Source organism: Ischnura elegans, chromosome 11 (assembly GCF_921293095.1).
Source record: "Ischnura elegans chromosome 11, ioIscEleg1.1, whole genome shotgun sequence".
Classification (NCBI taxonomy): Eukaryota; Metazoa; Arthropoda; class Insecta; order Odonata; family Coenagrionidae; genus Ischnura; species Ischnura elegans.
In genome coordinates, this window is record NC_060256.1 from 85012651 (window position 1) to 85034839 (window position 22189).

A 22189-nucleotide genomic window follows, 5' to 3' on the forward strand; every position below is an offset into this window, starting at 1 on the left:
TAGGGTATTTCCAGGGAAGTTAACAGCTAAATTCAGTAATGAATGAAAATAAACCTTGCATGACTTTTAAACGAGCGATTTTTATTTTAAGGAGGTCGCGGAATGAAGGATATTTTATTTTTTTGCGTTTTAAATTTAATTTTATTTACTGATTAATTATTTATTAAAATATTTATTAATTGTAAATTTAACATTAAGTTTTTATTTTACATACATGCAAGTGCATAGCACCCACACTTATAATTTCAAAATATTCTTGCAAGATGCAAAGGACTTGGTGACTCTGACATTAATACTTTTCGAATAAACAATTTGAAAATGCCTAAAAAGTCTCGATTTTATCTTCTAGAATTCATCTATTTCAGGTTACTGGGAAGCCATGTACTTATTTTCTTAGTTTATTGATATATGCATCGGTTTTTTTGAAACTCGAACGAAATTTATTCATCGATTTGATGTAATTGGCTCTGGAAATTGCATTCTCGTTTACAAATGGATTTTTATTACAAATCAATGTCCAGCCTTATAGATGTAACTCTAAAATTAAGTGTTTCTTTTACTTGCTCTCGCAACATATCCTCACTTCACCAGAGAACAATTTCAAACAGCAATACCGTTGAATATTGTAAATTTATCGGAAATAACATTCGTCGACCTCCATTTTTACGGGCAGCAGGAATGCTGGCAATGAGGAAGTTCTACGTAGTACGTTTGAGAATCCAATGTGCGCTGCTATTTTACAAACCATTTTTTTCTGGCTATTTCGCTGCGAGCTCAGAATTTGCCTTTCCGCTCTGTGCATGCCTTACTGTATGCTCTCAAGGCCATCGTTTCCGAAGCGGTAGAAAGGCATTCAAAAGCTAGATGTTATCTGTAAACGGACAGAGAGGCATATACTCGGAATGTAATGGTGAAACGTTCGTAAGTTCCAGAGGAAAATGTAGTCACTTTAATAGATGGCCATGTCGTAGCCTCGCCATTGTTGGAAAGGAAGCGTTGCAGCTGCAGCATCTGTTATTTGTTAGCCGGGACGTAAAACGATTCTATACTTCCACTGCTGCCTCCAGAAATCTACCTCCTCATCCTAATCCCTGAGAGGCCCTAAATGATCCTCCATTTATATACATGCAATGGAACTGTAGTTGGCAGGTATCATACCCAAGCTTTTAAAGGGTTCGAATTTCATCTGGAGAGATCCTGAATTAGGCTGCCTACGATGTACTAAGTTCAATTTTTTATATTTGTGAAGCATGGTATTTTGGTTTCAATGGATTACTATACTTTGTCGGAAAGGATAGTAACGCATTAAAATAACATAAAAGTATAACAAATAGTATACAAACCAAAGGTAGTACGAACCTATATCACCAATGTCCCTACCGCATTACAGGGGATGCCTAACGAATACAAAATTCCAAATAAAATAAGCGCTGTTAATAAGATAATAAAATATTCTCTTGGGTGACAAAATATACTTTTCTAACGAAAGAAAAGTATATTTCTACAAAATATACTTTTCTTTCGTTTCATGAAATATTAAAGCTTGCCCCTTAAAGGTGATAGTTGCGATTTAATGTTAAAAAAGTATGTTTTTATTACTGATGAGATGAAAGCAGATACAATATACTAAGCTGAATTTTAGCCTATTTTGATATTGAATGGAAAGAATTGTTTTTAGACAAGGATAATAAAGCTTTTCTTTGTAATTGATAGTATGTGACTAAATTGAGGGCTAAATTTCAATGCTAATTGTGTTTCCTGTGTTTAAAAAACACTATTTGATTATGATGGATATATGCATAGTTATGAAATATGAAAGCTGAAATTAACGTAGCCACCACTTCTAGCTTCTACGACTCTGAAATGGAATGCGATTTAATCAGTTAGTACTGCATGTTTACTTAGAGGTCTGTGCTACATCAAATTACTATGTTGTGTTCTATTTTGATGACATAAATTCCCTTTGAGAGTACCTGCTTTTTATTTCCAGGAAAATCCATTTTAGATACCTGTATAGATGTGTCTGGCTCATTATATTAGCGTAATAATTTTGTATCCTGCACTAATTTTCCCTCTTATAATTCTGGAAAATTGCCGATTAGGCTTTGCAGCTAAAATGCGCACAATTAGTTTTATTATAATGTTGCAGACCACCATCAGCGGTTCCAATTAATTCACAATCTAGACCGAAACCATAACAAAAACTTAATTACCTCTATAATAATTAAGGCAGCAACAAATTATGTAGTGAAGAAATATTGTTTACTCTGATAAATTTGGGTAGATTAAAATTTTCCCTTCGAATGGCAACATGTGTTAACGTGTGCCATGTAATGATGATGCTAAAATTCTTTAAGTTTCGTTTAAAGTATTACCTAATTTGTTATTTTTTTTCATTTCTGTCCCCATTGCGAGCTCACTCGCACTCATGGCTAGTAATAAATATGCGATTCTGTATTATTTTATCGGTCATCAGTTATTTAGAATGCATTAAATAAGGCAATCGTTTTCATATTCTTCTACCAATGAAATCTTTGGACTTCAACTAATATTTTGCCTCCTACTTTATAACTACTATAATTTTAAATGTGAGTATATTAATTATTATAGTTATATATCTTTATTTATACGTCTCTAATATATAATTTTTTTATTTCAGGTAAGGAAACTTCGATGACAGATGATCCACTCCGTTTTTTCACGTTAACTGCTCCTCCAACTCGCCATTGCAGCTGCTAGCGTTGTTTTCTGACACAGTTTTGGGTAAGATTATAGTAGTTAATGCACTCCGAGTTCCATTTGCTCGGAATGTGCTAGGGGGGATTACAAATAGTATTTTGTTTTGCTAATATATCTGATTTGTTGGAGCTAAGCTACCTTTTTGGCGAGGAATTTCTTTAACTATTGTCACCCCCCAGACCTGTCGTCAAGTTGCCACGGTATTTATCATGTTTTAAGTAGATGTTTGTGAAATTATTGTGTATTTTGCTCCTGAAAAACACTTGTAAATAGTGAGGATTGTGACGAATGATAATTAAGAAATCATTACGCATGTATATTAATTTTTCGATGGCTGCTTTTGGTTTTCTTACCAGTCTCTAAGAGTCTGAGGTGTTAAAGCACGCGTCCCTTTGTATTTATTATTAAAGTTTGTATCTCCGATACTCTGATCAACTACCAGCCGAAGTAGCTATGTGACATCAAAACAAATTTCACTAGTCAGAGAGAAGTAAATAGCATTAAAATTTTTTCACTGGAGATGAAATGATAATTTTTAACTTATGTGACACTATCAGTTACACTCTCAGGATGAAATAGAGTCGAATATTGAGTCAATATTTGTTTAATAGAGATGCATAAAATTTTGAATAAAACGTGTCATGAAGGGATAAGATTAATCAAAGTCTAACATAAACAGGAACAATATGTAAACTAAAAGGATGAAACGTGCATTAGTAATATTATGTGTATTGTGAAAAAAGATTGTCAACCCGTGAAAAATGCTACTGGAGTACTTTTGCAACTGAATACAACTGTTTTTAGTGCCAAGAATATGTTCTTAATACATTCGATACTAAAATACCTGCAATAACTTTTCGACCGGTTCATTAACGCATTGATGGGTTTCCGTTCGAGATATTATGAATGATATACCTTCTCCCTTTGGAAGTTTTAAATCGTCAAATAATTTTTTTAATATAAAATGTTTTTCACAGTTTCGATTTTTTCTGGCACTAAATTTTTACATGGCATGGCATGTCCTCAGTGTATTAAGTTTTTTCCCGAGGAATATACACTGATATTATATCATTCCCAAGGATTAGTTATCAAATAGCAATATTGGCATGGAAAATTTGGCATTAATGCCAAAGAGTTCAGGTAAGTGTGAAATCACGTTTAAACACTCAATGTCGTGGAATAGGAAATCCATGTACCTATTGGGGGACTTGTTGTTATGAAACTAATGAATACGCTGAAGAGAAAGTTAATTATTTGTTAAATATAATTAAAATATAATAATTAGATTAAAGGTAGTTAATTAATGCGATAGACGATGAAAAGTGCCACACATGAAGCTTTCATAAAAATATATTTTCGTGTTATTTTCTAATAAATGAAAAAAACGTTTTTTATACGTTTGAAAGTTATTCAAGATGCCCATCTCTACTCGAGAGGCTTCCTGGACCAGTCTTAGGACAATTTTTAACAAAACTTTCCACCTTGTGCAATCCACACAGAAATATGTGAAGCAAATTGTAGCACAACCGTGTTATATCCCAGATAGGTTACGAATCCAAGAGTATGAATTTCAATAAAGTTCGTTTCAGCTTTTCTCAAGTTATATGTCAAATTGATAACTTTATATCGTCGATGTTCGAGAAGGTTCCAGGTAAAAATGACCCCCCTACCCTGAATATTAAAAATTACATACGTGTAACTCGACTTCTCAGGAAAACTCTGCATTCAACGGTACAACATATTAAACATCGGGCCGAAATATCCATTGAGTAGTTTCATCGATGAATTCATTCGAAGCACCATATATCCGTGCAGGTACAAGCAGTTCAGTGTGAATATACAGTAAGACTCACATAAAACGATTTTTAATAGCCATCATTCTATTTTGTTACAAATCGGATTTCGTTATATCCATAATAAAGGACTTATTCCATTGCATCACGGGATTACCGGCTAAAATTCTATAAATCGTCTTTATATAAGCAAAAGTTCCTTAACAGTTAACCATTTTCCCACCCTCTCCATCGGACGGCTGTAAAGGGAAAGATTTTAAGACCAACGGTAGAACTACGTGGAGATTGAAACACGTGAGAACCGCTTGTATAAGGTGAGGAACAGTTAAGTAGCGAAGATGGCCGTAATTTTTCTATAAAAGGGGAAATAATTCTCAAAGGGACCAAAGGATAGTTTTAGTTTAGATAGTATTAGCGGGGATTTCGATTCATCCGAACTCGTTGCACGCGGGGAAGTTAAAATTGGCGATCATAGGAAAAGCTAGCGGACGGGAAACTCACCTCGTTATTGGCGGATTTCGTTACAAGCATGATCGTTACAAGCGATTTTTACTCTGCCGTCCTTTCATAGCCAAGCGCCTGGAGCCAAAACCATTGGCAGAGTAAAATCCTGTCCTTCAGGAAATGCTCTTTAAAATTTTTAAATATTCTCCATCCCTTCAACCATACTAGCTCGGATCTCCATTTTAAGGAGTCCTGCGCATGCGTAGCAGCGCCTTGTGTATATTGCGAAGAGAGAAGGCTGGATGGGATGAAATGAAAATAAAAATACACCAAGTTTCGCTTGATATGCGAAAGTTTTCGGTGGTTGCGGGATATCCAGGAGATTGAGACCGCGCTGGCGGAGGGGGGGGAAGGGCATTGTGGGGGACTTTTTTATTTTATTTTTAATTTTTTGGATGAAAGTGGGTGGGGTTGTGTTTTTCCTTCGGCGCTCTGCGAAAGTAGTGAATGAATTCTTGAGGAGGCGGTTCGCTGCGTCTTGGAAGGTTCTGTGGTGTTGTTGTCCACTGTCATCAGGGTGAAAGCTTCTCCTTCCCTTTCCTCTCCTCTTCGTGTCTTCTTGCTTCGTTCTTGCAGAAATTAACGCGGCAAAAGTCTGTAAATGTTTTGAATGGCTCGCCTCTCGTATAAAATTGTACAAAAAAAAAACTTTGTGGGGTGAATTGAAGATGGGAGTGGTTCACTAGGTTGGTTTGTCAAAGCTTCCGTAATGATAGCGCTGCAACTACGGTACCGTGTTAGGCTCATCTGTATTGTAGATACTTCGTAAAATTATTAGGTATTTTTTTACCCAACCATGGCCGCCACTCAGTTTTCCTTGTGTTCGCACATTCAGAATATATCTGTCGGTTTATAACATTTTCTGTTATGCAACTACTGCAGCTAGCCATGAGCGGTATCCTGTAAGCCACGATTAGGTCGTGAGTTCTTTTAGCTAGCAGATATCATACATGTTTTGCCTGACGTCAACTACTTCTTAATTTTATTATATAATATGCATGTATATTGTGTCTTCATTTTCCCTACTTTTTTCATTTTCTCCCGTCATACATTTTTATTAAATATTTAATTCTCGAAAATTTGATAATTTTACATTTTAAATGGTAAAAACAAATCTTTAAATATTAAAAAACTTTTGGCTATGAAAAAATCTCTAAATATCTAGCTAAATTGCATAGTGATATTTTCAAAGATAGATACTATCTGTGAACCTAGTTGATATGAAAAAAATAACATGGCAAAAACACCCCTTTTATTCTCGTGTCTTCATCGCGCTGTGTCACAGGCATTCATGCGGTAAACTCCGGAAGTGCTGTAGAAGGATTCATTCGGGCGAAATTCTAGGAATACTTATTGCGGTATTGTGGGCATACAAGAGTGGTTTATTTACACATGGGTAGCCAATGAAAGTTTCTGTCAAACAAGTAATACAGCCCGTCATGAATGTTATCCTGGAAGTAAGTGGTGGGATCTATTATATTTTGTAGATTATGCGTTTTATTGTCTTACTTCCGCAACTTCTTGTTTTTTTCCTTTGCCCTACATTTTCATTGTGTCTTAAAAATTTGAAATATGCTTATATTATTACCTAATTTATTTACAATAGATATTCAGAGCATTTTAAACCATAATTTTACATTAAGAATAGAAAAAGCTCCTTCTACTAAAAAACTTTCAAAAATATTTCGCTTCGTGAAAAAAAAATCTCCTCACATTGTATTATAAAATCTTTAATGATATTGAATCAACGTTCGGCATACTGTAACGGAGTTGCCGGCGCGCCTATAGCTTGAACACGGTAGTCTCCTTGAATAAAATGCGTAATTTGTTGTGCACACTATTTTTACATTGTATTTTAACGTTTCTCACACTTTCAGGCAATTTAGTCCACAACAATTGTCTCCAGAACCATGTACGCCGTGCTTCAACTTATTCTATTTCGCTTATTACAATGATCCAAGTTTCATTTCTGTGCACTATTTTGTCTATAATCGAAGTCTTCTGAGTGAAAAGATATCCGTTATACTCGTCTGGGGAAGCTTGCGAGTCAAAATCAGGGGTTTGCTGGGGTGGTTATATATACTTATTGAAAAATTTGGTGTTGCTGGTGAAAGGATTATGTTTCATCATAGATGGTGGAGTGTGGGATTTTCTTCGAAGCGGACGCGGTGGCGGTTTATCGCTTGGCCGAAGCTACCAGCCCTAGGCCTTCAGGACCTTGATTACTGCAAAGGGAAGCTCGAAAATCAAGTGGGGTAGGTGTGGCTTGTCTGAGCGTGGTACAGAATGTCGGTTCGAGATAATGAGAGGCGATTATGTGGTGTGGCGTGTTAATTTTCAAAGGTTGGGTCAACTTTTGAAGAGTGGTTCGTTAATTGATTATCGTATTGATCGAATGAGGACTCTTTTATTGACGGCTTAAAGGAGTTAAGGGAGACATTTGGGAATATTTGACATCCCATATATAGATATTACCACGAAGTTTTGGAATGCCTGAGACGCTTTCGGAACATGTTATGTTAGTCTGTGTAGAAATAAGTTAAATGCTGCACTATCTATGCTGTGTGGGATTTTAATATTGATATCCGGAGTTTGATAATGTACTAATTTGACGGGTTGTGGCTTTTTTGGTTTTTGCTTGAAACGAACATTTATCGTTTCTGTTTGAGATAAAATTTTCATTGAAAACATGAAGTAATGGAAGCTATCTTTAGCTTATTTTAGATATTTGAATGTATATGGGAAGATATTTCGCACAGTTTTTCGTGACCGCATATTTTTATGCTTAGAATTTGTCACCTTTAAAAAGCCATTGGCAAAGAAAGCGCATCCAAATTATATTTATGGTGGGTATTGTGGTTTTTTAAATCTTTAGAATGAAATGATTTCTAGTGAGGGAAATATAAGTTCATCTTCAATAAAATAGCGACATATGTACCCTATTTTCCCCATAAAATTATACATATAATGCTCAATTTTGAGAATGTTTTGACCTATCTATTTTAGTTGAAGGTAATCGCGCTATGTTACTTGTAAGTAAACCACCCTGATGAGGTTTTTGTTATTACTTTTTCTAATTGATGAATATTCAACTATTCAACTTTTGTTCCTCCAGTTCTTCTTAAAATGCTATTAACGTATTCCATCAGAATTTTCTTGTATTTATAGCGTTCAATCGATTAAGCATTATATTCCTCCCCTACAAATAGAAAAGAATTACTGTTATCTGTTTGATTCCTAAGAGCCAATAATCACTGCGCTAATAATTTTTTCTACTGCGTTCAAAATCAGAAAATTCTATGGACAAGTATTACGGTAGAAGGCATCAATCAAATTTGAAGTATGGTTACCCTGATAAAAATATGAAGGTTAGCGAGTTTTATTGGATATTAGCCACTGCCTTGAAGAAAGGCGTAATCGAATGGGAGAGTACTTCATTGAGACACCCTAGCAATCACCCGAGAGGTTTCCCGAAACAGAAAGTGAGGAGGTTGAACTAACCCCCACCCCTTCTATGCACGCATTATTTTTCGTTACGGCCAGCTCACTACCCATCCCTCACTCTCTCTAAAAACTCTTTATATCCTTATTATTATTTTTTTAATTTCTTGCGCCACGCCCACTCTGTGGAGGACACAAATCAAGGGATAACCTTCAGCTCCAGAAAATATATGTACCGGAGGATTTTTAATGGTACGTACGTACTTCATGATACTCTGATTTATGCTCTCGAGTCGGCCATTTTTTATTAAAACGTGAGAGAGAGCGGGACTTTGGCCATTTTTTCCCCGCTTTCTCTACAGCATGCCAAGAGAATAAATGGCCCTACAAAGTAATTAAATTGAGGTTAACTCCTCCTCTCCTCTTTTTAATATTATATTGATATTAAAGTGAATCCGGCGAGAACGGTAGTTTTACTTTATTTTGTCCTTTTTTTTTACGAGCGGTCCGCGAGTGGAGTGCCACTCTATGAAGTGACCCCATCTCGAAAGTAGGGTACCACTCGCTCTCCCAACGTTTGTTTTCGCCCTCTCTCATATTTCATTCGAACGAGAGCCGCATTCCCCTTTCGTATTTCACCGTATTAAGAGCGCTCTTCTATTTGCAAATCACCCTTCAATATATACCTATAGACGTTTGCTTTAATTTTTCAAGGATACCACCACCACCACGACAGAACAGTTTGAAAATGAAAATACTTTGGAAACACAGGATTTATATTCCTTTAGACACATAGAAGCCATGGCAATTATTTTCTCGGATATTTGAGTGTCCACGCTCAATGATTAAGGACTCTTACAAAACAAACAGATGGCAGTTATACTACCATAGGATGTAGGATAGCACCACGGCAGCACAGCCTGTAAATGAGAATTCTTTAGGAATACAGGATTTATATCACTTTAGACAAATAAAAGCCATGGTTATTATATGCTTGGATATTTGAGTGTCCACGCGCAATTATTAAGGACTCGGAAAACAAATAGTTGGCAGTTATGCTCTTTAATTTGAAGGAGCGGCGTAAAACCCGTATACAATTCCAGGCTAGAAATAAATGCTTGTAAAACTAATTCTAATGTTGTAGCTTGATAGTGCATGTAATTCAATGTTGAAATTAAATTACCTTGGAAATTATATTTAAACTGAAACCATCAAAAAATGACACCATACAAATGAGATTACTCTGCCATAATTAAATAAGTTCAATGGTTTATCAATACTTGGGTACGTGTGTGGGGGAAATGTTAAACGAAGCGCATGCATTTCTCTCCGAATGTTATTTTTTCGCGTTCATATATTATTAAAACTTAACAGACCATTTTTGCACGCTTTCATTTTGAATTTTCAGCACATATTAATTAAACCCTTTTGAATATTTTCCTACACATTCTAGTAAATTTTATGTTAATACATCATCAGATAGCAAATGCTCTATTTGAGTCACAGCCAAATGCCTTCTTCACGCACGGTACAATTTTAATGCAATAAAAGCACATTTTTATAAAGTGTTTTGGTAACTCTTGGGCACATTTTCCTATAGCTCAAATAAAGCTAAAAGTACAATTTTATATGACTATCTTATCGGATATCGAATATAGTGTTTGAGAAATAGCTAAATATCATTCTGTCCAACCATGAGGATTTCAAGGTGACAAAGCATATATAAATAGAATAAAATTTTGCGTTAGTATGTACAGAAAACGGCCGGACGGAAACAGAATGATGTGTCGTCTCATTAATTTTTTCCGTGATGTTCCTAATGCAATTTTATCTCAAAATGCAAATTTAGTGATAATTTTTTCTCAAATAGATAGTATGTCGTCCCCTAAATACGTCATTGCAGGCAGTAGGTATCTCATGCCAAAAATTACCTTTTTTCTATATTTCTGGTTTATTTTCTGGTAGAATTTGCTTTTTTTAATTGGAAGCTGTTGAAGTCAACAGGCTTGTATCCCAAACGTTGCTGTGTGTGCGCTTTGGTGATTTTCGAGTTGCTTACGTTAGTAATTTTTTGTCAAATAAGCGTCTGTAAACCATACATTTCAATGAATCGGCTATATGCCTATTTCAGCTGCGGAAAAATCTCTGAAATACTCTTAATTATAGATTATTCTTTCAATTATTTGCGAACTGCAAAGGATGGTTTTCCTTATGTTAGCTCACGTCACCTTTATGACGGCGGCGGGATTCATCCATCCCAAACCCTTCCATCCTGGTGGCGTCGTCTGGCTCCCGTCGTAGCGACGGCTCTTCCTTTCCCTTTCCCCTTCCTCCTCTCCACACCCCTCCTGAGGTTTGCAGGCGTAAAAGCCTCGGACTTGGTACTCGCACGTCAGAAGTGTAACCCCGTGAGCCCGCCCTGAGTACTCTATCCCATGTCGATACCTCCACTGCAAAAACGCTCAACAATCGCCCTCCGAATCAAGTCCGCTCAGCTGGCAGTGTCCGGAGCATAAACGCTCATCTCCTATTCTCCAAGCTTGGCTACTAAATGAGCGGATTTAATTCGGTGGGTGATTGTTGAGCGTTTTTGTAGTGGAGGTATCGATATATACCTATTTTTTTCCATACTGATGACTTTTTAATTCACCGTACATTGTAGGAAGACGTTACGAAATGAATGTCAACAGAAAAGTTTATAGTCCAAGGGTAGGTGTCACTTGGCTTGTGGTTTTTTCACCAGTTGTAATACGGATGGTCTCCACAAACCAAAAATTTCGGGAAGTTCAATTCCCCAAATCTCTCAATGCATATACCCCTTGGCTACGTACCTATAAATCAATTGTAATAGATTGCCGTGAATGAGAGTTAGATCTATTTATTAACCCGCAAGCTGTGTCAACAGGCCCGTGGCGGGGAGTGTTAGGACAGGAACCGTTAAATAATAAAAAGTAAATGATCCCATGAAGTTCCCTCCAGCAATTATAAAAGTCCTTTATTATTTAGGGAAAAAATTCTCATTCCTATGCGTTCAGCAAAATTTTTTTTCTTAATCATAATATTAATAAAAATAATTTTCTGTGTCATTTCTTTTGGACCTGAAAATAATACCTTGTGGGGTTCAAATACTTATTTCGTGACGTCATAAAATATATCTATCCTCAACTACACAAGCAATATAAGCCCGCATCCTTAGAGTATCTGCTCTAATTCATTTAACATATGTGTCACGGGTTTTGTTCACTCGTTGCAAATTTGGATGAATCGAACAGCTTTCCTTTGCATGTCATTAAGTTCACGGAATAACTCTTCCCCCGTCGGATACAATACCCTCTCTATTTAATCAAAGATTACGAGCTTTCTATTTTTTTCATGCATGGCATATATATTTCATTTATGCAATGTGTTCTGATTTTATTCACAAACTCTTGGCGGCATTGCTGATCAGTTCTTTCATGAGCGTCAGACTCTTGCGTTGATCATTCGTCCGATATATTTGAGACCCTCCATAGTCGCAGCGAGCGGCAACACCTTGCCCTCGATGCTTGGGAACTTCCGTTGGAACAGCTTGCATGTTTGAATCCGTACTGGAAAAGCATCTCTTTGGCTAGAAGTTCTAGAAGTCTCCTCAGCTCATATCCTACAAACGCTTAGACCATCGAAAAAGAAGATCATCTTCAGGGAGTCAATATGCGTTACTATCGTCGCGAGGAGCAAATAGTAATCCTTGAAACTGTTCCTTACCTAGAGGTGCTACCTGATACGCAAACACCAGTAATAAACGGTTGAACAGTAAAAAAAGGTGTATTTTTTCTAAAACCTTAAAAATTGCTAGAGTTTATTACTCGAATGCTCGAGTGTTTTGCAATATTTTCCTCAATACAACCTCGTGTTTCAAACTTTGATACCTCTATTTAGTGCATGGCATATTTACTTACTTATTTTAATTTTTTTTGATACTCGGCTTTAACGCCTGCAACATCATTTTATGTTATGCTTGATAAAGCAGCCGTATCGGTTTGTGTCTTTAGCGCAAAAAAGGATGTTTTATTACCCCATTTCTGGTTCAAGCCATATCTAGTAATCATTTTCTTTAGCATCTTTTTTACCTCCAAATAGCTAAAATATCTTGGTTTAAACCCACGCAAATGAATTCGGCTTCGGTAAATTTCATCTGCCAGCATAAAGTCTGCTGGCATTTGCTTCTAGAACGTAGCCCATTTGGCAGTGTAGTCTATTTCATTAATGTTTCTAGAGGAATTTTATTCCCGTCCAAGAACCCTCCCTTGGAGGCGTAACGCGTACTACTTAAGTTTCATTGCTTTTTATTGAATCTTGAATTCTTGAACTTTTGTTAGCTTCACTAAATTTTGATTCATCTGGATTTTTAATACTACGTTCACATTGTTCAATTCTGATTATTCCAGTTAATTATATGGAGAGGACATTATTAGGATAAGTATGAAGATAATTTATTGCATATCTCTAAGTCCTGTCATTCTGCTTATTTTCATATTGCATATTTTCATGTACTGTATATTTTTGGTAAATTACTAACGATTCGTATTTAATTGACTCAAATACATTTGTAACTCGATCTGTATGGTTAAGGTTATGCTTTTTTGTTTTAGGCTTTATTAGTTGGTGATAAGTTGTATTACCAACTTATCACCAACTAATATTATATTAAAACCGAACTACATTTCATGGTGCGATAGACACGGTAAATTAACAGAGATATTTTGCCGAGTGGATAGGTATAGGAATTCACTTTTTCCCCTCACGATAAAAGATTTCCATAAATGCTTGTCATAATTTAGTTTAAGAATTACCTTTTTATGCTGAAGGGGCTGGTGTCCTAACATTCCCCGCCACACGTCTATTTAGGCGGCTTGCAAGGTAGTATGTACATATGGATGTATTCCTAGGACGTGCGTCATTCCAGTCTACTTTTATTAATTTTGCGAGAAGACTTTTCCTCCCCTCCGGGAACTCTATGAAAAGTGTATCACGTTGTTAGTTTTTTTGGAATTGGTTATATACCGCTAATTCGTGAACGTACGTGTGCATTGATAACTTATGATTCATCTGATTTTTTCAATGCCATTCATACAATCTTCAATTCAGTTGATTCTGTTGAATAACACCTTTATTCAGCTTGTTTGTTGGTTAAAAAAATGCGCTTAATACGGACATAAAATTGATTGGTACAAAATTATGTGGTATTAGTAGGGCAGGTTAGTGGCGTAACTATGACTATGCTTTGGGGGGGGGGGGATGGCTTGGGGTGCGGCCCCCCTGGGGTACGGGAGCATCTGGGAAAATTTTTGAAAAATGGCATACCTGTAAGACATTTTACATCATTTTAGCCCTAAGAATTTAATTTTAAGCAGATGCAGTTATAATATTTCAAAACTGGACATTTTTTTAAATTTCTCTGAGGCTTTGGGGGAAGGATGTATTCCCTCACCCCCCCCCCCCAAAAGTTACGCCACTGGGGCAGGTGATTCATGCTTGTTTTTTTACATGCCGTTGTTCCTCTAAACTCCAAGGTTAAGGCCATGTGCGAGTTTTTCATGCTATTCAATCTTTTGGTCAAGTTCATTTGAAGCAATTTTATTCAGTTCTGCCGCATTACACCGACCACCATGAAGTCCGATTGCTTTTACTCTCAGAGCGTACGTCATTCTCCTTCCATTTCAGTTTGTTTTACCTAATCTACCGAGAATTATTTTCCGCGCCCAGAACTCGTTGTTGAAAAAGTATCCCGTGGTTACTTTTTTGATATTTGCTGTTTTCAGCTAACTCGTTAATTTTAATGTGCTTTCTCGTAATTTATCTGTTTTTTTTTCAAATAAATCCATTCATTCTAAAATTCAGATTATTTTGGATGATAACAGCTCCATGAAGGACTTTTCTGATAAAATTGAGCATAACATTTCATTGATAGCAACAATTTGCGGCTTATTGATTGGGTAAGCACTCCATTTTTATTGTCATGCATAATTTTATTCCACCAATCTGTGAGATGAAGACAATGTGCGAGGTTTTCATCGGACAAAAATTCTGCAGATTTATTTCAAATTTATTGGTCAAGTTCATTTGGAACAATTTCATTCGGTTCTGCAGAATAAGGCCGGCCGCCATGAAGCCTGTTTGCTCTTACTCCCAGAACGTAAGTCATTCTTCAGTCCAGTCTGCTTTTATTAATCTTTGCGAGGGGAAGTTTATTCCCGTCCAAGAACTCGCCGTTGAAAGCGTATTGCGTCCGAATAGGTAACGGAAAGGGACAGACAGGCCTTGATACGTGACCCCGTTACCGCGGTGGAGCTGCGAGATAAACAGATACGGATTCCATATATGCTGGACCGCTGGCTGCCATACAAACCTCCTGCACGTCCGGAAGAAGTTGGCCCCAGGGTTTCCTTCGCTGGAATCAAAAATGTTAAGAAATCACGTATGTCGGGAGTGTGTATATTTGAATTCTTTTTTTTCCTTGCGGTACGGTCATGAGTCACGGGAGGTAAACTCAAGGGATAGGTAGAAAACTCTTGAAAAACTTATTTCAAAGCTTCGGTGCTTTTGGCGTCGGTGGTATACAATTGTGAGACTGTATATCAGGTACGGGTCGCCCGAACCATATCTTCGCGTGGGGTTTATTTGAGCTTCGCCGTCATCTTCGAGCGCAAACGCATAGGGTTCCTTAAAAAAATGATGGTTTTTCTAGACTTTTTCTCTGAATAACTTTCGCGTCGCGTAAAATGCGTCGAATATGAAGGCCGTGATTCTTATATACCTAGCAAATGTGCATAAGGTAAATCATAATCAGGACTTGATCTGACACTAAGACGAGTATGGTAGGATGTGAACATTTTATAACATCTAACATTATTCTGTTGTAGACAGCTTTGAAATCACATGTGGGACTATTTTTTCTCGTCATATTTTAGCGGTGAAATAGCACGGAAATTTTTAATATTATATGTGCACTTACATAAAGATATAAAAATTGGCAACAAAACTCTTACGGTAATGTCATGTGAAATTATGGAATAACAATAATGATATTTATGAAATGGTAGATATTGAATGAGAGAAATGCATACATAAGCTTTATTATATATAAAAATTATTATTCCAGGCAGATAAGAGTTAAGTAAGAGTTGATTATGAGTAGTCATCGATGAAACGCGTGAAGTATATCCTAGTTAAGTAAAAGTAATCGACTCACAGTTCATGATTAGCTCTATGGTAATTATTTATTTGTTATGTGATATGTACTTGTATTATACCTCAAAGCTCGTGCGAGTAATCATTAAATTTTAGTAATCAAAAGTGAAACATTTGAAATCTACGCGTGCAGATCGAAAGGCAGTTGCAGGTGCATATTAGCCTCATACACAGGTTTAAAAATTAGTTGTATCATATTTATTTATGCCTAAAGTGTCACAATCAATAAATGCAATGAATTTAAATGATTAATTTTTGTAATAGCATGAAATAATAATAATTAGGATGTAGTTTTATGTAGTAGTGCCCCTTGTGTAAGAAAATATTGGCAGCGATTGCATTAAGCGCAGGCACTAAATTAAGTAATTGTAAACTTTACGTGTGGGTGTTATTTTTAGTTGTCTTAGTTTTATTGCAACTGCCTGCAACTTACATCAAGGCAGAAAAAAATCTTTTTGCAATGAATTAGATGGCATGAGTCATAAATTATGGCTGACAACAATTATACTGGAATCGATGACATGTAAATTTGCGAAAGTCATGCCTTTTTACGTAAATGCGATTAATCAAGCATATAACATTTGAACTTCATTTATCAGTAATGACATCAATTCTTCGAACATATTATTCAGCCAGTTGAAATATTTTAATTTATCATGCTCATAAATAAGTACGAACAGGGATTCTTGCTCTCAGAGTCTAAATTTATTACATTAATTCCTATTTTCAGTGCTTACTTTGGCGTGATTTCATTCTCTAACTCTCTAACTAATTTGTGCTCATAATTGAGATTAAATGTCAAACATGTTCTTGTTACTAAATTTTACAATAGTGCATTTCTTTTAAGTTCCTAAAATTTAATGAATATTGCATTTTAATTCGTATTGTCACTATGTTTTCCCGTCGTTCTTAAAGCATTCCAAAAGTGATAAAGCTACGATGAGGTAATCACCGGATGATTTTTTTCACCATCGTCCTTCGAGGGCCCTCGCTGTTTTGATAGATAATCCTGTTTGCTTTCCATAAGGAAGACCCTCCCACGTTTTCGCTTCACTAACCCGGCTTGCTCGAAAGAGAGCCTTCCATTAACTCCCACACGCGTCGGAATTTTTAAGTGACCGCCGAGTCGCGGGTCGACCATTGGGGATATGCATTAGATGCAGCCCTTGTCCGAGGATTTAATGTAGTCCTTAAAATTAATGAAAACCGCAGATTCCCTTTTTTTACTCGTTTCCCTATCTTTCTGTGTGTATTATTCGCGACAACACGCTGATTTACTGGCCGAATCGGGAGAGAAAATAACAGTAGTTTCCCAAGCATTACTGTTTTATGAGTTTGAAAAATTAAGGATATCTCGCGGGGGTCGTGAGGATAATCTCACTGGATACAGCTCTTCAGGATCTGGCCGTGATTTATGCCCTTGGCATGTTGCACAAATTGGTAGGGAAAAGGATGCCTCCCTGCCTCGGTCAAATATTCTTTTTACTGCCTTTCCTGGTTTGAATTTCAAATTGATTAATTTTGAAAGAATGCCGTCTTCCTCTCCAGTAATTTTATTACTGCGTTATATTTTTACCAGTCTTACACACGATTCCGAAATTATTATGTCACTGTACGCCAGGGCGTGACCCCGTTGCATGATAAATGTGCCGTGATTTAAGCTCGCGTGAGGGTAATGTGAGGTAATTCTAGTTTAGGCATGCCAGTCTCGGTGACTGCTTTCTGTTATCGGGGATCTACCGTGGAGGGTTTTGTCGGAATTGAATGATTTCAGTCTACATTTGTGATTTCGAAATGGGAAAATAGTCCATACAATATGGTGCCAATGTTTGGAATTAAGTAATATTACAAGCGTAACTTTCCGTACACTTATCTGTTGCGTGGTGGTGGTATATTACATATTATTTGAAAGGCAATATATTTCTTTTTCATTAACACATTAACTTTGAATACAGCTGGTTATTCTGTGCTGAAGCCATTTGGTACCTATAGAATTTCTTTAGTTTTCAAATCGGCATTATGAATATAAGGATTTCTCTCCACACAGATGTGTGGCTTGCTTTTACGTTAATTGTCATGGAATTTTATTTTATTAATGACAAACACTCTCGCTGCTGATAACATCAAACATTAAATGAATGCATTAATATGCCACTTTTCCTTCAATCAACATAGTTTTACATTTATTAAATTTTTCTGAAGTTATTACAAATATATTAATTGACTTAATGTGATAACTTAAGGAAACGGTTTTGCCAAATTATATGGAAAGTCTCAGGTTTTCAATCGTGTTAAATGTTCATTATGTATATTTTATTCCTTCTTCGAGACCAAACGTATTCTGAAAAGAAACATGGTTCATAATATGCATTCACGTCACTTTAAATTTTTCACGTGTTAGGTTGCATTCGAAAGCCATATTATGATTACATTTTCTCGAAATCAGAATCGTTGAGTTGGGGAAGACGAAATGGGCATTTGTTTTGTCACTTTGGTAAACACCATTGATCACATTTGTCACGGTGAAATGTCAATGTCATGCCAATTTCGCTAAGTAGCTGTGAACGATGAAGATGTAATATTTTTACTGATCTCTACCGCTCGATTATGAGCCAATAGTTATTTATGTCGACTGCAATATTTGCAATGTGATTTCTTGTAGATGTAATTAACTATTAGGTCGAGCAACGTAGGCCTCTCGTGAATATTTTTTGAATGAAACATTAAAAAAGTGATTGTTTGAGATAAATATTGCCACAGTAAAAAAATAATTTTTCCCAAATGTTAGTTTCGCTCAAGTGTTCCCTCTTGTGTACGAATATGATACTCAAAACATTGAATCACACCAAGTTTCAGCTCAAATTGTATGCCTTAGTGACACTAATATTACATATGCAGCTGACAGATATTCTAGGACCTATGTATCCAATAGTTTATTGGTCTTTTATTTCCCCCTGTCACATTTAGAAAAAGATGTGGCTGATGTTTTTCATTAAAACAATTTTTATTCGGTTTATATCTATGCACTAAGTTCTCACCGTAGCGTACGTAAAGCGAAAATTGTTGAGAGTGCTTGTAAAATATACCATTATATTGATAATATGGATTCTGTGCAATTCCAATGCAATGTCGATGCAATCCAATGCAATCGATTTCCCATAATACTTGTGTGGTACGATTTGTTGAGTGTCATTTTCGTAACCAGGAGGTCGAAATGCAAGAAAGACACTAGTACTTTTGAAAAAGTTTTTGAGACCTTTTAATGTCCAGCCTAGTGTTATCGATCAAAGAGCCATAAAACATTTTTCATTGCCCTTACATCAATAAAAGTATTCTTTAACAATTGAGATTTAAATTTGAAACGAATAGTCTTGCTTGAATAGAAGACTTGAATTAAATTGATAAGAGTTCGCTAGTCTGAACGGCCGTATTTTTTTCTTTGATCTGTACATGGTAGCTGGGTTTTTACAATAGTGTATATACTTCCTCCCTTGCATTTAATTTAAATGAAAAGATTCTTTCTTTAACATTTGAAATGAGAGAAGTAATAGTCTTTGATGAGTCGGGCCGTGTGATAAGTCCCACAATACGTCTGAACGGTCGTATTCTTAACTCTGGCCTGTGTACGGTGGCTACCCACTGCAGTGTAGATACTTTTTTCCCTGAAGATAGGCCATGCATCATTGAACTTCCTCGGGCAGTGAAGCTTTTCCTTCCGAAGAACGAGGCTTACCATGACGAGACCGACCTCCTCCTCCCTGTATCTTCCGAGCGGGAGGCGTGAGGTTGTTTAGATTGATGTTACCGCAGATGAGAAGGGTTATCCTGCAGCGGATCCAGGGTCATGCCCGGCAACCCCAAGTTTGGCATGTGGGGGCGGGCGGGGAGTGAATTTGACGTGTGGCCGCGGTGCATCTTGGGAAGATGCAATCAGGGGTATCGGCCCCGCAGCTGCCTGGCTATATTCACTGGATGATCTTCCATGGAACCAGTAGACGGAATTGCAAGGGACGTAGAATCATAGTTGGAAGAAAAATCCCTCGGGAAAGTGCATAAAAAATTCAGGTTGCTCACGGAAAATGGGAATTGTAGTTCACCTACTGGTTACGCACTGCACCATCGAGTGGAGTGGTGGGGTAAAGTAACATTATTGGCTATACTCCTATGGGAAAGTTCATTGTTTAGGCTTTGATTGTTGAAGTCGCTAAGAAGAGCACAAAATATTTTCGGTGCTTGACATAGTTTCCTAAAAGATGTACTTTAAGCATTGAAACTTACCAAGTTTTAGCAATTTTGTGCTATATACACTATATTTTCTCAAGCCTGCAATATTAACAATGGCATAAATAATTTACTATCGCACTACTGAGATTAATTTGTAACTAATCAAACTAGAAATATGTTGCGAATTCCAATGCTGTTAATTTCATTTCTTCGCAAACGATACATTTACGGATAATTTAAAATGATTTACTGGAAATCTTGCAAAGGTTAAAGAGATGGAATTATTAGGAATGTAAAATAATACACCCGCCGAGTAGTAGTTAGGAAAAGTTACTATCTTTCGCAAAGTGCAATTATAATTGTCATGAATGGAATTTCGCATCTTCTTGACATAAGCTACTTGATACGTAAATAATTTACTTGGTAGCTCTAGTTCCGAAATGTGCTCTGGGAACTAATTTTTGGTCAATGTTTCGTAAGAAAATGATTAATGCTACGTATTTTCAGGAAGGTGTTTTAAATAGCAAAATGTTAGTAATGAAAACATCCTAAAAATAAGCTCACTTAGTCCTTGAATTTTAGAAAAGTGATGAAAAACCTGTTAAAATAATTAATAGATATATTCATCCACGGCTAAATATTTTCTTGGTTAGACTTAATATTATGATACATATTTTATTATTAATTACAGTATTTCAATGTGCCCCGCGATAAAATAACTGTATTTTATTAAGCTTTACAGGAAGTTTACGTCGTTGAATTCATTTAATATTATATAGGTTATGTATTAGCAATTTGGCTGCTTGTTACGCAGCAGAGAGAACAAATATCTATATATAAATATCTACCTATAAACAGCAGTGATTTCCGAGCAAAAGGACAAGAAATAGCCGATTATGTTACTGCCACCATACTTAAAATTAACATTTTTTAGCTAATTGTTTGAATTAATTTTATTTTATTCCAGGAATTATTTTATATCAGATTTTTTAAACTTTAACATAATGAAAGTACTTACCTATTTCCAAAGTTCTTTATTTCATCCAACCAAGGTTTCGGTACATAATACCAGTTTTTAAAGCTTGCATTCACCATGAAATGATGAATTCCTACTTTATGCGTCATTGATAGACAGTTTGAAATTAAATTTTTGGCATTTAATGCAAGAAATTCTCTCCACGATCATTATACTGGCATTTTTTAAAAAATATGATAAATCAGGTCATAATTTTTCTAGTTTGTGTTACATCTAGTACTTATATTGAAGGGGACAAATAAAAACTAATATTATTTTTCGCTTTATGCATTGGAAACATTGGACTCTTTATGTCTTGGCATAAAAATAAGATCAAAATTGGTTTACTCTCATGATTGTTTGACAACGCTTCTCTTTGCTCGGTGATGTAGCTGAATCAGATATCTGAGTACCACTCCGCCATTAGCCTGCAGAAGACGATTTGTCAACGTAAGGCGATCTATGACTGATACGGGAATGAGCAATTACCCTAACGCCCCCGTCAGCGTGGCATTCGGTAATTGAGTCTAGCGCTAACGAAACGCGGCAAAAGCGCTGTTAATCAAAGCGGAGCGGTCACAATTCGCGTCCGTTCTGATACGGGCACAAGGACAAAGAGGAATAGCCCACTTTATGCGGCGGAGATCATTATGATTTTTGGGCGGGCTAGACATTTTCGTCTATTTCGGACTGGACATCTGCGATGCGGTCCCCGATCGTCAATTTGCGCGCGTTGCCGCTCCGGATATTTTGTCGTGGAATGGATGTTATCATACAATCGATGCAAAGGGAGGGACCCACGTCTACGTTGATGCCTAGTGTCAAGAATATTGATGGAAATCATCTGAGTGCCTATTACTATACATGAAAAGTCTCGTGGCTACAGCTGCTACATTTAGTTATATTTTCATCTCTTATGGTCTTAAACCCTGTTAATATAATAAATGTAAATTAGGAATAGTAAAAATTATCGAAATACAAAAAAGAGTCACAGCTAGTTATACCTACTCAGCCTAGAATAGACACATACATGATATATACATGTTAACACATATCTTAGTCCTGTTTGCTAACTCTTCGATAGTGCAGTTAGTAGTGACAATAGTTCTTTAAAAGTTTAAATAAAGTTATACAGTTATAATTTAGTAATAATATATATTTTAAGCCAAATTTTTTCACATGATACAATTTATGATTACCATAGCAACAGCACTATTTTAGGTAGCTTTTGGGGTTGTCCATC